Here is a 16698-nt window from a genome sequence, read left to right as displayed (position 1 = left end):
ATCAATGGGACATAGTGGTTGGAATCCCAAGCCCACATGAAAATGGATGTGACCATTTGATCTATGGAGAGCCTCATTATAGCTATGTTGGACATAGGGGAGGCTCTCATTCCATGTGCATGGATTCTTTGAGTTGTACATGTGCAGAATGCGTACAATCATCTTGTTGACGATCTCTGTTTGGCCATATGTTTGGGGATGGAAGTTTATGGACTTAGTGAGCTTGGTGTCCAGCATCGACTAGATATTGGACCAAAATGTACTGAGGAACCTGGTGTCTCGATCTAAGATGATAGACTACGGGATCTCAAAGTTTAACCACAATCGTTCAAAGAAGAGTTTAGCGGTGGCTTTTGCTGTGATATTCTTCTTGCAGGCCGGCATAATGGCCATCTTCGAGAATTTGTTGACGACCACAAAAACACAGTCATTGCCATGCTTAGTAGAAGGAAGTCCTGACATGTAATCCATGGAGATGGATTCCCAAGGCTGACCAGGGGTAGGAAGTGGAGTATAGAGGCCTTACTTCTTGATGGTCAATTTTAAAATGGCATAGCCAGTGTAGGATCTGATGTACTTCTCAACATCCTGTCAAAGATTCGGCTAATAGAAATAATTATGCAGTACTGACATTGGTTTCTCGACCCTGAAATTCCTAGCGACCCAACTATAGTGCACTTCCCAAATCATCTTGGAACGCTCGCTTGAAGGAACACGAAGGTGTCCCAGGTGGCATAACAGTTCATCCTAGATTTGAAAATATGGAACTTGTCGACCCTCCAAGAGTGTCTGGTATGTGTGGCTGAATTCTGGGTCTCTTTTGTAGAGACGTAGCTAATCAAAAGTCTCATTCCCACAAGAGTCGAGCACGATGGTTAATGCCATGATCAATGGTCGAATGAGGAAGTCTGCAACATTATTGGTGTTGACCTTCTTGTACTTGATATTGAAATGGAACTGTTGCAGGTATGTGGACCACTTTCGATGGTGATAATTCTGCAACTTCCCTTGCGTCTGTATGGACTGTAGGGGTTGGTGGTCTGTGTGGATGATCGTTTCATTCCCAAAAATGTAATGCTTCCATTGTCGACAGGCATGCAAAATGGAATACATCTCTTTCCCCATATTTTGGGTTGCTTGGCCGGATTAGCGGCTCGAGATTCTTGGTCTATATCAGAACGAAATAGATAGAATTGGATTCCTTTCGATAAATTAGCTGAGCATGATCTTGATATAGCTTCTAGTCTTTTAGAAAGTATTCTGGTGGAGTTTCCATTTTCTAGGTTAGGAATATGTCGGGGTAAGTCCGATAAGGATCAGATCACATTTGCTCCTCAACTCAAAATGAGAGATAATCTAGATCTGATATGATTTATGAAAGAATATGAATTGAAGTTTACTCCTGGCGCAAAACAAAGGGATATGGATGAAGAATTAATAAATAATGTAGTTTGGACTCTTAGGATCTGGTGTCTTATTTTTCTTCACAGTAATAGATTCGATCATATAAAAACACCCAATTCATTGGGATCTTCGTATCAGTTCGGATCGTTAAGAAAATGGCAGATGGACAGATCTCTATTTCCTATACAATATCCGAAGCAATATAAATACTCTAAGAAACCACTGTTCTTTATAGGAAGACGATTTCTTTGGGATTCCTTCCTATTTTAAGAGCAGCGCCCTGTGTTTTCACGCCGAGAATTTTTCGCAAATGAAGATCTGTTGAAAAGGCTTTATATTACTTATGGTGCAAGAAGATTAATAGCACAACCTAATTTTTTCCCTAAAAAAAGTATCCAAAGTTTTTTTCGTAGATATGATTCAAAATCCACGATCAATTCGGTTTTGGTCATGAATTGGTGGAAACCATTGTCTCTTAGACATAGACATATCGAGCATTTCAAACGCATTCAAGCGATTGGTATCCAATTGGAACGTATGCAGCCATATTTTCCTATATATTCATGTAACCGTTGGTTGACCGAAAATTCGAGAGAAAGGGTTGACCGCTTCCAATCATTAATTCATCGTCAAAGATGGCTCAGAACCAATAGGTTATTATCTAATGAATCTTTTCTTTATAATACTCTATTCGAGAGTTATCAATATTTATCAAATCTGTTCCTATCTAACAGAATGTTATTGGATCAAATTACAAAAACTAGCTGCTTCTATCTACGGGATTGGCTCAACAATCTCTATCTCGTTCCATGGAGTGGTAGAAAGTTTAAGCCGTTTGGAGTGCTGGGGCAAGTAAGTTATCAAAGTTGAGACAGTAGGCAAGCTCATTTGAAAGCCCTTTTTTTATTCCTCCCGAGCCAAACGAAGCAGTTGCAGAAAAAAGAGAATTCCATCATGTCACCTTCTATCTCTTCGTCGATAGTTTCATTCTAGCCGGAGCCATTTGTTGGAGTGGTGAGTGCTTCCCATGGGGTGGGAATAGGGTATAGTTTCAGTTTCCAACTAAAACCAGTAGCTGCCTCTTCAATTGCTAGAATCTGTGGGGATAAATTGTACCGGTCAAAACATCTCAACCATTGTTTCCAGTCATTCTCTTTCAGATCTTGTGGTTTTTCGTGATCCAATATTCTTTGTATATCTAATGCCCTTATCTGCCATATCTTGTGAAATATATATGCTTGGGACATTGAGAACATGTTTCGATCAGGACGAATTTCAAACATAATTGGGATACTTCTAGACTGTGTTTGAAAGTGTCTCACTGTCATATGCCACTGAATGCCCCTATTGAGTAAGGGCTACCCCAATAGCATAGTCAGAAGCATTTGTCTTGATCTCAAATGGTTGTTGCAAGTATGGTAATGTGAGCACTAGTGCAGAGCATAGGCGATGTTTCAACTCTGTGAATTCATTCTATTGAGATTTAGACCAAAATAATTTTCTTTTGCTCCTTCCTTGGTGACTTGACTCAAGGACCAAGTGATATGAGAGAACTCCAACACAATTCTGAGGTAGAAATTGGCAAGACCTAGAAAGATGTGGAGTTCTGTTAGAGTGGTTGGGGCCGACCAATCTCGAATGACTTGGATCTTTTCTTGATCCACATACACCCCCCTTTCATCAATAACGTATCCCGGATACTAAACCTGGGTCATGCCAAAAGTGCATTTCTCCAAATTAGCACATAGCTTGTGTTCCCGCAGTGTTTGGAGAACCTGTCGGATGTGGTGGAGGTGCTCTTCCCAACTCTTGCTAAAGATCAGGATGTCATCCAGGTATACCACTACAAATGCATTAGTGAATAGCCACAATATTTCATCCATCAACATCATGAAGGTTGCAGAAGCATTCGTCAACCTGAAAGGCATAAGAAACCATTCGAAAAGACCCTCCTTGGATTTGAAGGCAATCTTCCACATGTCAGAGGGTTTGATTGGTACCTGGTGATATCCGAACTTCAAGTGGATCTTGCTGAAATATTTCCCCCTCTTGAGTTGGTCCAAAAGGTCATCAATTTGTGGGATTGGGTACCTATTCCGGACAGTGATCTTGTTCAGCGCCAGATAGTCAATACAGAGTCTCCAAGTCCCATCCTTATTCCGTACCAACACGATCGGGCCCCCACGGGGCAATAAAATTGACTGGATGTGACCTTTTTGTAGAAACTCTTGAATCTACCTCTTGATTTCGTCATTCTCTTAGAAACAGAGTGCCAATATATTGGTCCATGGGGCAACGACGCACCTGGGGTTAGATTGATGGAGTGCTTAACCTGAAAGTGTAGAGGCACCCCTGCGGGGGAGGTGAACATATCCTCATACTCCTCCATGACCTTATCCATCTGTTGTTGTCATGCAGAGGGGCCCTGTCTGGTGGTCATGGCCACTGTCTTCTTCTTTCCTTGAGGAAGTATCATTAGGAAAACAAATGTCTTGGTTTTGGAAATGAGCTTACTGCATCATTTTGTAGTAATCAAAGAGATGACAATAGGCAGTGCTACCTCTGCTATCCTGTACAACTTATTTCCCAAGGTAGCACTAACATAACAAGGCCTTAACTCATACACAACATGTCCCTTCCACAAGTATGGTTGACCTAATAATACATCACACACATCAAGAGGAGCAACATCACATAATACCTCATCCGTGCGCTTGATGCTATATGGAAGGCGACACTGCTGGCTGAAGTGAAGATCTGTCCTTGGTGAAGCCACCTGATGGTCTACGATTGTGGGTGTACTCTAGTCAGTAAGACCAACTGCTTCATGACCTCTTTTGAAATTAGGTTCTTTTGGCTCCCACTATTGACACTGAACTATAGCAGGGAACCCTTTACCCACATCTAGGAGTAGAAGAGGCTATCTTCCTCCTATAGATCTTCGGGTTCCTCCTTCTAGATATTCGTGGTGGCAACAGTGGCATTGGTCTCCGCATCGATAATATGTTTCCCTTTATCATTCCCCTTGTCAAGTTTTGACTCAGAGTTGGAACATGCATATGATTCAGAAGCCTTCAGGTCGGACACCAGTGACTGCTTGGCTCGTACTCACTTGTGTTGGGAGTGGAGTTCTTATGGAATTCTCACCACTTTCTCATGTCCTTCTTTAGCTTCACAACGTTGTTATTTTCTTGCAGCTTTGGCAGGTTTCCCTAGGCCGTCCCACCTTGGATTTGTCCTTTGTTCTGCAGTTTTGGGGCACCGTTCACTTGCTTTGGATTCCCAGATCAAAAGTCTCACTTTTTTTGTTTAAGCTCTGCTCAATCTTGACAGTATATCAGTAAGCCTTGCCGAGTGAGGAGATGTCCAGGAACTCCATCTCATCCTGGATGTACCTGTGTAGGCAGTCGATTTACTTGAGTAACAAATGTTTCTTAGAATCCTTGATACCCAACTTCGTGCAAAGGGTATGAAAAACATTGGTAAACTCTAGCACATCTTGGTACCTTCCCTGTTGCATCCTGATCCACTTTATGTATTTATCCTCATAGCTCCCGACAGGGTAGTATTACTCCTTGATGGAATCTCAGAATGAATTCCAAATGGGTGTGGTTAAAAACAGTGAGGGTGTACTTTCATCCTTCTTCTCACAGTAGGTTTCCCACTAATCCTTGACGTGGGGGGTGACTTTGAGAAGAACAAAAGTAATCTTTCACGAATGGAAAAATCATGAACATAAAAATATCCTTCTAGCAGATTTAAGCATTTATCTATGGCATCTACATTTATTTGGCCCTCAAATATGGGAATTTCAAAGTTTACTTGTACCTTAAAAGGAGTGGCACCTCGAGAGTGGCTTCTGCATGTGGATGCACCGCCGGTGGGATACCATTGAAGGATCTGGGAAAAATTATCCGTCATCGTGTTTATTTGTTTCTCAAGGGTCTCCTCGAGAAATATTTTTATAGGATCTCCTGCTCCCTCATCTTTATTTTCTCCCCCCATGGGCAGCCGTTGGAGTTTGCGAAGCTGATATTGCAAATGCTCAATTAGATCAAGCCCTAAATCCTTATACCCCAACCTCGTTGTCGACATGCAAAGAAGGATCGAGAAAAAGAAGACTCCTTTGATACAACTGATCCAAATTTAAATAGGAACACAATGAATTACAAATAAAACCATACACAGAAGTGCAACATAAATAAAAATTCATTTCATTAATATCAAAGAACTGAAATATGCTTACATATAGAATGGAAATAAACGAGCTCGGGCGATGGTAACTTATATTTGAGCAGAGATGTGGCAGCTACATGCCTCTAAATTGTGTTATAATGAGGCTTGAAGGCCTATTTATTGGTAAGAAACAATGGAAAACCCTAAACATACAAACACCTAACCCTAGGAGATGAAATGCCAAACTATGAGCCCCGTTAGGGTAAATTGGTACATCAATTTCCCAGGGTTGTAACATTGGCATACAATCTTCATTTTATGGACAAAATACCTTGTTAGAAAGAACTATCTAAGGAATACAAATGATAATGGCAAATGTTAATTTGAAGGATCATATTTGTCACCGATGATTTTCCAAAAACCCGTCATTTAGGGCCTCAAAACGGCTCCGGAAGTTCAAGACCCAAAAAATTGTCAAAACTAGTAAATTTTGCAACAATTAAGGAAACTAAAAAAATGAAAGAAACAATGGTGCGGGTCCAAGTGGAATAGGAGGGTGGCCACCAATATCCACCTGGATCACTGGAGCAAGGAGGATGCTACTTTAGGGGAAGTAGTGGACACTACTGTTTACATGGAGCTTGTGGGTTCACTCATGTACTTGGTGAACACATGACCTGATATGTTCTATGCAATTAGCCAACTTAGTCAAGCGATGGTTAGGCCTACCAAGTTGTATTGGAAGGAGAAAAATCATGTTTTGAGATACCTTAGGGCACCTCTCAGTATGGATTATGGTATAGAAAAACAGAGGGAGTGAAGCTTCAAGGTTTCACCGATGTAGATTGGGCAGGGAGTCCATCCGACCGGAAGAGCACATCAAGAGGGATCTTCAGTATTGGGTCAATGATATTTTCTTGGTACATCAGGAAACAGAGATCAATTGCACTCAGTTTGGTAGAGGTAGAGTACATGACTACGAGTTAGGCAGTATATGAGGCCATCTGGATGAGGAAGATCTTGGTTGGCTTGTTTGGTCAGTAGATGGATCCAACTGTGATTTACTGTGATACTCAGACTTGTATCAAACTCTCTGAAAATCGATTTTTCATGATCGGTCCAAGCATATTGATATCCAATATCATCACCTCAAAGATTGTGCAATGAGGCGAATTATGTTGTTAGATTACATTCCCATGGAGGAGAAAGATGCTGACATTTTGACAAAGGCATTATCAAGATGTAAATTCAAGTTTCACAGGGATATGATCGGGGTAGCTGATAATCCCTTTCTTGTTGAGAGCTAGTGTTGAGAAATGGCAATAAGAAATTCCAGTTTAATTTGTCCTTGAATTAAGCTGAGAATTAAAATTGAATTCTATTCTCATAAAAACTTGTAAATAGTTAATTAAGTTTAACTAACTTAATTAGCTTAGGAATTTTAAGTTGGAAGTCTTTTTGAAGTCATGTATATGTTCTCCCTAAATTTTTGGGGTCCAGGATGAGTTTAATTGTGAGTTGTAATTAGATAATGCAATTTACTGAGTTATGTTCAATTAAATTAGTTCCAAAATGTTTGTGGAACTAATAGAGTGTTAATAGTCAGTTGATGCACTAGTGCATTCACAAGTGTGACTCTAGTTAACTGAAGCTTCCTTGATCAGAAACTCATGCATGTTGATTATCAGAAAGACCCAATTAAGACTATAGTGTAGGGACAATGTACTATAAGTTGTAAGATTTACTGAGTTGTATAGATCATGCATGCAATTAGAAAAGGACCTATGTTTGGATTGCGCAGATTTGGAAGCATGAATTCCCTTTAAATACGAGCTATTCATCCTAGGAATTACACAAGAGATTAGGGGCTTGGAGAGTTGTTGAATAGGCTAAGGATTTGGTCTAAGCTAGCTTGTCAGCTAAGAGAGTTGATCATACTTGCGCGGAATTGTTCTAGTGAGAAAACGCTTTGTATCTTCACTCATATTTATGATATATGAAATATAGATAGTGGGGTTTTAAGCAATGGATTTCCCTAGATACATCTTGTGTTATGTGCCATTGATTTATCTTCTTTTTGTTCATATTGTTTTAATCGATCTATTGGCTTCTGTTGGTTGAAAGTAGAAGTATATTCTTGTCCTGTGCTTTAGTACATTTCATGAGCTTGTGAATCCACAAGATTTTCTACAATTATTTGGTCACCTTCTCCATCTCTTGAATAAGCCTGCAAGCCTCTTCCAAGTCCTTTAATACCTCTCCAAATAGCCTAATCATGTCTCCCAAGTGACACTACCATGTTGACCTTGAAGCCCACAAATAAGGGTTAGCATTACTGCCAATAAGGCCTCAACTCTCCACACACACCTTCCCAAGTTGCAATTCATCTGAACTGACCTATAACACCTCTACAACACACTTTATCCCCTCAGCAAGATCCTCATAAGACCAACAAATTAACACACAATTATTGCACTAGGTTCCTGCACTAAGGTCATGGACATGAAGTATAAGAGCAACCATCAAGCCATCATACCACATCCTTGCCATCATAGGTTGACATCAATGCCAACACAATCATCTCAATGTCAACTTAACTAGTTGCAACCATGATACAAAGTAGGAACATAAACTCATAAACTAGGCTACATAAGGTTGGCATGAATACTAACATGAGCTAGATGACATCATAAACCAATGCCAACATTAGGTAGCTGGAACCATGCACAACATAATGCCAACACTAGGACAACATATCAAATATATCAATGAGAAGTAATAAAATCACTTGAGATTCATAGATATCAGGGATAGGACAAGATAAATCATTGAGATTACTAAAGTGATCCAAAAAGAAGAAACAAGGGATAAAGAAAAGGAGTGTTTGAATGATTTAGGAAAAGTGGTAGCTACATTCAAGTCAAATTGTGATTAGAGAACCATGGTAGGGCTACCTAGCTATTGGGACTCCCAAGGAAACATACTTCCATGGGAGCAGTATGAGAAGCTATTAGTGGAGGCCAACATTAAGGTAGAATCTTCTCATGAAAAGGCTGCCACTCTCAAGGGAAGGAATATATTCAACTATATTCAGAGGGATTTCCAACTACTTTTGTTGGTGAAGACTTTGTTTGCAACCAAGTCCAATCACACCGAGCTTAAAAATATGAAGATACCATTTAACACCTTCTTTCACGATCCTACACCAAACCCAGTACTATGGCAGAGATGTGATCAGTTTGTTAACCCACCGCAAGTCTGAATAGTGGAACACGAGTCCACTTCAAGAGATAAAGCAAGCCAACAATAAAGAATTTTCTGATTTGGAAATCATGACATATCACTATCATTTTCTAATACTATAGATATTTTATTTTCAAGAAGGAACCAATATGTTATGAAATCATTAGGATAATTAGGCTAGTGGAATTCTTGTACAACTGAGTATATTATACATATGTAACACTTCAAGATATTTTAGTAACTATTCTCATTCTGACTCTCCATATAAAAGGGAAGAGGAACTCAATAGTAGTGGTTCAATTTTATATTCCAGGGGCTATAATTTTTCATCATGTTTTGCAAGTTTTCAAGCTTATGAGATGTATGTTGTTCTTTAATATTAATGAAGAATTTTTTGGTGATTCGAAGCACTAAGATGTTGAACATGTGATTCTATCTTTGTTTATCATTTCATATGTGTTTCTTTCCTTTCAAAACTTGTGTAATTATGGCGGCTGAAACTCAATCTTATATAGCATATTTACCTATGTTCTGTTATAGAAAATGGTACGTGTAATGCATGAGGTTGAAGGCCTCAAAATGCGCTCCATGGTTTTTGTATCTCATTTCCTCTATTTTTTCAAAATTCTATTGGAGTTTAGTGTACAAGATTTTATCACTAGTCCTCTACACTAGGTTTCTCTCTTGCATTTCTTTTTTCACCTATACTGCAACAATTAAAGAAACTACACTCTTTGTGTGTAGGCCACCATAAATGAACATTAAGTCTTTGGAATTAAATACTACCAATGTATAAAATTATATTTTCCTCTAAGTATGGTAATTGAACCAAATTTAAATAATTTTATATTTAATCCTTGAGAAGAATAGATTTATCTCCAAGAGACATTAATATGTCCTAGGAACTAACCTTCTTCTCAACCAAGAGGTTGTCTCTAGGAACTACAACATCTTTTGGCACCATCATAGGGGAATGAATCAGAAAATATTTCACTGTGTATAAATTTAGGAATTTGTTTGTATGGTGAGAAAAGGAAGTGTGGGTTGATATTTCTCACCTAGCAGATTCTTTAGACTATACCCCTAGATTTTAGGAGGCCTCGTGCTTGATAAAATACTTCTCAGCAGCAAAATCCTCCTGTGTTTGACCTAGAAATAATTATCTCAAAGAAAATCTAGAAAGAAAGAACCCCAATAGCTCCAGATCATGTTATCTTTGCCCCATACATCTCAACTTCTGGTTCTCAGAGAGCTGAGATAAATTCTCCTAAAACCTCATTTTGGGAGTTGGACTTCTCAGAATAACATTTTCTCGCATCTGATTTTTATTTTTCAGAACCAAAACTTGATGAAGTTTCTGACATATCCAATCCTTTCAATTTCCATATCTTCTCTAAAGTCGAGGAAATCAAATATATACTCATTCCTACCACATCTCAAACATTCACAATTATTTCACACCTAATCTCAGTCGTTGTTGCCCATTCAGCCCTTCAACCAACTCCTATAGTAAATCTTCTTCAACCTCCCATACAAAATATGGTTTTACCTATTTTTTTACTCAAAGGATATGCTCCTCTGAATATACAAATTTTATGAACGCAATGCCTCAAGACTGACTCAAACTCTTGCCTAGATTCACTGGTAAGATGATGTAACAATCCAAAAACTTATTGATATCTTTTATGCATTTGCAAAAAACTTGAATATAGAACATGTAGACATATTCCTGAGGCTATTTGTTCAGTATTTAAATGGGGAGGCTATAAAATGGTTCAATTCCTTTCCAAACAACTCAATCAACACATGGGAGGAATTAGAGAACATCTTTATGGAAAAATGGGGTGAGAAGAAAGACCATGGATATTTTTTGACTGGATTTAATGCAATAAAGAAAAGGAAAAATGAAGATGTCACCTAATTTATAAGAAGATTTAATAAATTGTATAGAAAATTTCCTATTGAAATTAAACCTCCATAGGTAGCAACTAAGGTGGTATTCGTTAAAGCATTTAAATTATATTTTGGGTTTACTCTCAGAGAAAGGAAATCCCCCACATTGGACCAGATCCAAACTGATGCTCTAGAAGTAGAAGAAAACTTTGTGTCAGTAGGGAAGTGGAAGGGAAAAGGAGAACATAGTGATAGGAGAAAGGGAAAAGAGGAAGCCAATTCCTCTAGTCCACTAAAGGAAATTCATGAGAAAAAGTTAGATGAAATGAATAAGTTAATTATAAATATCTCAAACAAGTTAGTGAAGTTAGATTTGGAGAACAAAAACCCTCCTCAACATATATAACAAGGTCCAAACAAAAACTTCAATCCCCAATATAGGAGACCTCCTTTACAACTCCTGCAAAGAGAAATAAAAGAAAAGCAAGATGATAATAAAACCTCCCTTATATATAGAGGATGATCCTAAGGAAGGAATTGAAGATGCTCTTGAGGTTCAACAAAATCAATACTCAACTCTATCAGAAGAAGAGCATGAAATAGAAGCACAAGGAGCATAGGAGGATGATTTGAATGTTCCCTTCGATGAAGAAGGGACATATGCTTAATATAGGTAGTTTTCATAGTTCATGCAATAATAGATGTATAGGATGTAGGTTTTAACCCCGTACAAAAATACCTATATATGAATTCTAAAAATAGAAAATAAACAATGGCAGCGACATAAAACATAAAACAGATGTACAAAGAGATTTTCCCCTGGATCCCAAAACCGAGACTACCATATTGATTTTTCATTATATTCCTTTCAATGTTACAATACATATATATATATATATATATATATATATATATATATATATATATATATATATATGTTGAAGCACCCATAAACCCCAATCCATTAACCCTGGATTAGAACATAATTGTAGCTCCCTTGACCAGATCTACAAAATACCATGGACATAAAACCATCACTTCCAAAACCATGTGTGAAATCCATGCACAAAACCATAGGTAGGTCCACCCACCTAATATAGGGTCCAAAAAAATTTTTCCGTGGGTGCTAGCCTAAAATCTGTGCAGGGGGGCTACCACCCCCTTGCATACCCCGACAGTGGAGGAAACTACTTGCCCTGTGATCCCCTTGCTACACTCGGCGCAACGTATAGGGGGGATACCGCCCCCCCGCGCTTGGGGTATTCAAGGAAATAATATAACACACACCCAACATAGGAGATACGACTTGAGGTCTAGGAAAATATCTTGCACATAAGATCAAGGTGAAGAGCCTACTCTACGCACCACACCAAAGCTAAATGATAAGGGAAATCAACCTTTTAATTATAACTCAAAAATCAAAGGAGAAACCTCCCATCCTACACCTTCCAAACTCGAAATTGCAAATAGAAGACAACAACCTACACAACTTAAGTTATTGCATCAAGTAAATAGAGAGTTGACCAAGTAAAATTGGAGAAGAATCCTTCTGCTTTTAGTTTGCAAAAATAGCTAGAAGAAGTGAAGATGTTTGTCCTTTCATTGAATTATTGCAACAACCTACCTATAAAAATAAAATATTTGAATTCATGGATTTTTCTCATGTTACCTCAACACAAGACAATTTGAACTTGTAGGAATAGAGACCTATAGTCATGTTTGGCCCACATGTGGAGGAGAAAGACCCTTCCACCCCTCCATTTTATGTTACATTAATGATTCATGATCTGTTGCTACATAATTGTATGCTTGATTTAGGAGCTTCCCATAATTTAATTCCTCTATCTGTTACAGAGCATTTAGGCCTACAAATAATAAAGGAATACAAATACCTATATTTCCTTTGATTCTAAAAGTAAAATGACTTGCGATGATTAAGGATGTTGTTTTTCATTTGGCTCAAGTACCTATGAAGAGTGTGGTAATGGATATTATGGTTGCAGATATTCCTGCAAGATTCAACATTGTTCTTTCCATATCATGGGAAATGAAGTTTGGAGGGTCCATCGAATGAGACCTCATATATGCCACTATTCCAGTGTTTGGTGGAGAAGAATGTAGGTTGTACAGGGAATCCAAATTTTAAAAAAATGTCACTATAATAGATAGTCCTAACAATTATCTAGTATGTGGAAAATAAAAGGATGTCTCGTGCCTCTTATTGGAGATAGATGATCAAGTTATGGAAGAAATTCAAGTGGAGTTTCCCACACAAGTGAGAAAGCAAGAAATAAATTTTGACTAGGTTTGGAAATTATATTTTGATGGGGCCTACTCAAAAGAAGGAAATGGAGTAGTTGTGTTGTTGATATCCCCAGAAGGTAACCTTATCCCTCTGTCATACAAGTTAGACTTTGACACCAAAAATAACATTATTGAATATGAAGCAATAGTGTTGGTCTTACAAACTATTGAAAAAATTAAATTAAATGTTTAACAATTTTTGGAGATTCTAAACTGAATATAATACAAATTAGGAATCAATGCCAAATGAAGCACCCGAGGTTGAAATCTTACAAGAATGAATTATGGGATCCGATTGATAATTTATTCTTGGCATTGAATATTTAGTTTCTTCTTATAGATAAAAATAGAATGGTTTATCCCTTAGCAACAACAACCAACACCTTCAAGCCCCCAAAAAATCCCCAGTTGAGATATGTAGTTGAGATTAGGTACAGACCTTTAGTACTAGACAATGTAAAATATTGGCAAGTGTTTGAGGATGAAGATCGTATTAAACGGTTTATGGGGGTGATAGGATAATTTTCCAATTATATAATTGACAAGGAAGGTGAAGATATGGATGAAATTGATGGAGATGAACAACATGTGCCTTGGGAAGAATCTATAGCTGGGAAAAAAAATTTGTAGTTGAAGGGGAACATAATCCCAAAAGGGTTGGTTTCATTGGAAAATCTATTTGATACAAATGATGTGGTAGTCAAACCATCCAAGTAGGAGCATGAGGAAGATATATAAGATTGTAACATTGGAAAAAAGTAACAACCTAAATTAGTTAAATTAGCTAAGGGGATCTCGAAGGAATACAAGATGAGGTATGCAGACTTATTCAAGGAGTATGTTGATTATTTTTTCTGGTTCTAAGATGATTTGAAAATATATGATGCTAGTATCATTCAACATAAGATTCCTCTTAAATGAGGAATCAAATATTACAAACAAAAAATCAGGTAGATTAATCCCATCCTTCTCCCCTTGATACAAAAATAAGTGAAGAATATACTATCAAAAGCCCTTTTTCATCTTCTCCTTTGCTTCTTCTAACATTGTCGCAGTTGTCTTATTGCAAAAAAACAAAGAAGAGAAGGAGAAACCAATTGCATTTTTTAGTCAAGTGTTAAGAGATGCAGAACTAAAGTATAATATCATAGAAAAGAAGGCCTACGCTCTAGTTAAGGTCGTGAAGGATTTCAGGACCCATATTTTACTGTCTAGAGTAATTTCTTATATTCCCATAACAATTGTAAAGGAAATTATTACACAAGGAGACAATGAGGATAAGAGGGGCAAGTGGATAGCCAAAATCCAAGAATATGATATGGAAATCAAGCCCACAAAATTGGTAAAAGGTCAGGGATTGGCTAAGGTTTTGTGAGAGGCCAATTTTTAGGCATTAGGTATAAATTTTCTAGTTGAAATGTCTGAATCGGTAAGGAAAGATAAATAGGAGGATATAAAGGGAGCAATATAGAAAATTGCAATGAAGTATTTGATTTCTGGCTGGTACAAATTCAATGTCCATTATTTGCTATTTTCGGAATTCCCACTCGAGTTAAATAGAGTGTATTATAGATATTTGAGGCTCCATGCATAAAAAAATGTTATCTTTGGTGGGCAGTTGTATTGTAAGGATATTGTGGGAGTTTTGCTACTTTTCTTGGTCGAAGAAGAATTCCAAAAAATAATAGATGAATTTCACACTTGTGCTTGTGGAGGAAAGTACAGCTGAAATGTAACCTGACAAAATTCTAAAGGCTAGCTTCCATTGAACTAAACTATTTAGTGATGTGCATAATCAAGTGAAAATTTGTAAAGAATGCCAAATATTTTCTTAAAAACTGAGGTTAGCACCCATCCCTCTAATCCCAGTTTTTGTGGAGGAAACATTTAGGAAATGTGACCCATATTTCATTGGGGAAATACAACTTCCATCTAGTGGAAAAACCAAGTGGATCCTTACAACAATACTATTTCACTAAATGGCTGGAAATTTTCCCTGCTAGTAATGCAACTGATGCCATCAACATTAAATTCATGGAGGAAAACATTATAGCCATATTTGGTTGTCCAAGGAAGATAGTTACCGATAGTGCTCATGCCCTAAAACATACCAATTTTATTAGTTTCTATTATAGATATAATATCATTTTGGGACACTCCACAACTTATTATCCACAGGGGAATGGCTTGGAAAAATCATCCAATAGGACCTTAGTCAAGATGCTCAAGAAGATCGTAGCACAAAATAAGAAGAATTTGGATTCTCAACTCAGATTTGCATTATGGGCTAATAGAGTCCCCAATAAGAGATCACATTACAGGAAATTTCAGCCTAAAAGTGGCCTCCTAAGGGAAGATAATAAAAGAATAGTTGAAACAATAAAATAAGATTTATGAATTTTGGAGGGAAAATAAGAAAACTATTTTTTTAATTGTATTTTTGGCTTATCTCTTTGCATGTTTACTCAAATTTCAAGTGTGGACACTTGTTGGATGTGGAATTAAATTACGCATCCAACAAATACCTATTATGCATACTTTTGAGAAGACCCAGATTGATAAAACAAAAGCGTGTTGAAACATGCTTTGTTAGTGTATACTCATTTTTTTTATCAATGTGGGTCTTCTCAAAAGTATGCATAATGGGTATTCGTTGGATGCATAATTTAATTCCACATCCAAAGAGTGTCTACACTATTTGAGTAAACATGTAAGGAGATAAGCCAAAAATACAATTAAAAAAGGTAGTTTTTCTTATTTTCCCTCCAAAATATTTACATGTACCTCTTTTTAAATTTAGAGGATTTTGATTGGTTTACATATTATGAAATGGAAATTATGTGAAATGTTCATGGGCACTTTTAGGCTAAAATGTCCTCTAATGCAACTGGTAAGTATCCTTTTGAACTAGTGTCGGGGACTTCAACACTTTTTCCTGCTCAATTGGCTATGCTTAAGGAAAAATGATTCAGGATGTAGAGAATGAGCCTAATTCCTTGACCAGAAGGATGAATATGTTGGTATAACTACAGGAGAATAAAGAAATGTGACCCACAGTTTGATCAATTACCAAGACAAGATGAAGGCTTTGTTTGATAAAAAGGAAAATGACATATTTTTTCAGTGAGGTAACCTTGTGCTCAAACGAGATGTTAGGAGAGAGGACATGGGAAATTTGATCCATTGTCGTTTGGGCACTTCAAGGTATCTGAAGTAAAAGGGAACAACACATTCTTGCTGGAAAATTTGGATGGTGAAGTGTTTGAGCTGCCTGTAAATGGGTAGTACCTCAAGCACTACTTTCAGCAATAAAGACATCTTCCCACACTCATTGTAAATTCCAGTGAGTAATTGTAAATACCAGTGGTTTGTTTACTTTTCAATCTCACATAAATATACATATTTTTTACAACTTTCCAAATGGATAAGGCACTAATCTATAATTTCTTAGTGCCTCGTGGGCAAGGCACTCTCCCTAGTAGGATCCAATGTTGTTCCCCTTTGTGTTTTCCTTAATTTTTTCTATATTGCAGGAGATTTTGATTCATGAGCTCAAATAATGTTTGGGACTTTATATGAAAGATAAAAATAAAAGGAAAAAATAAAAATGAGAAGAGATTATGGAACATGGGCCTTCCCCCGCTCATTGAATCTAATGGTTAAACAATGGTCACTTGT

This window comes from Pinus tabuliformis, chromosome 3_2, assembly GCF_031772625.1.
Source record: "Pinus tabuliformis cultivar Carrire ecotype Pingquan chromosome 3_2, CPIR1, whole genome shotgun sequence".
Lineage (NCBI taxonomy): Eukaryota > Viridiplantae > Streptophyta > Pinopsida > Pinales > Pinaceae > Pinus > Pinus tabuliformis.
This window is presented reverse-complemented; position numbering follows the sequence as displayed.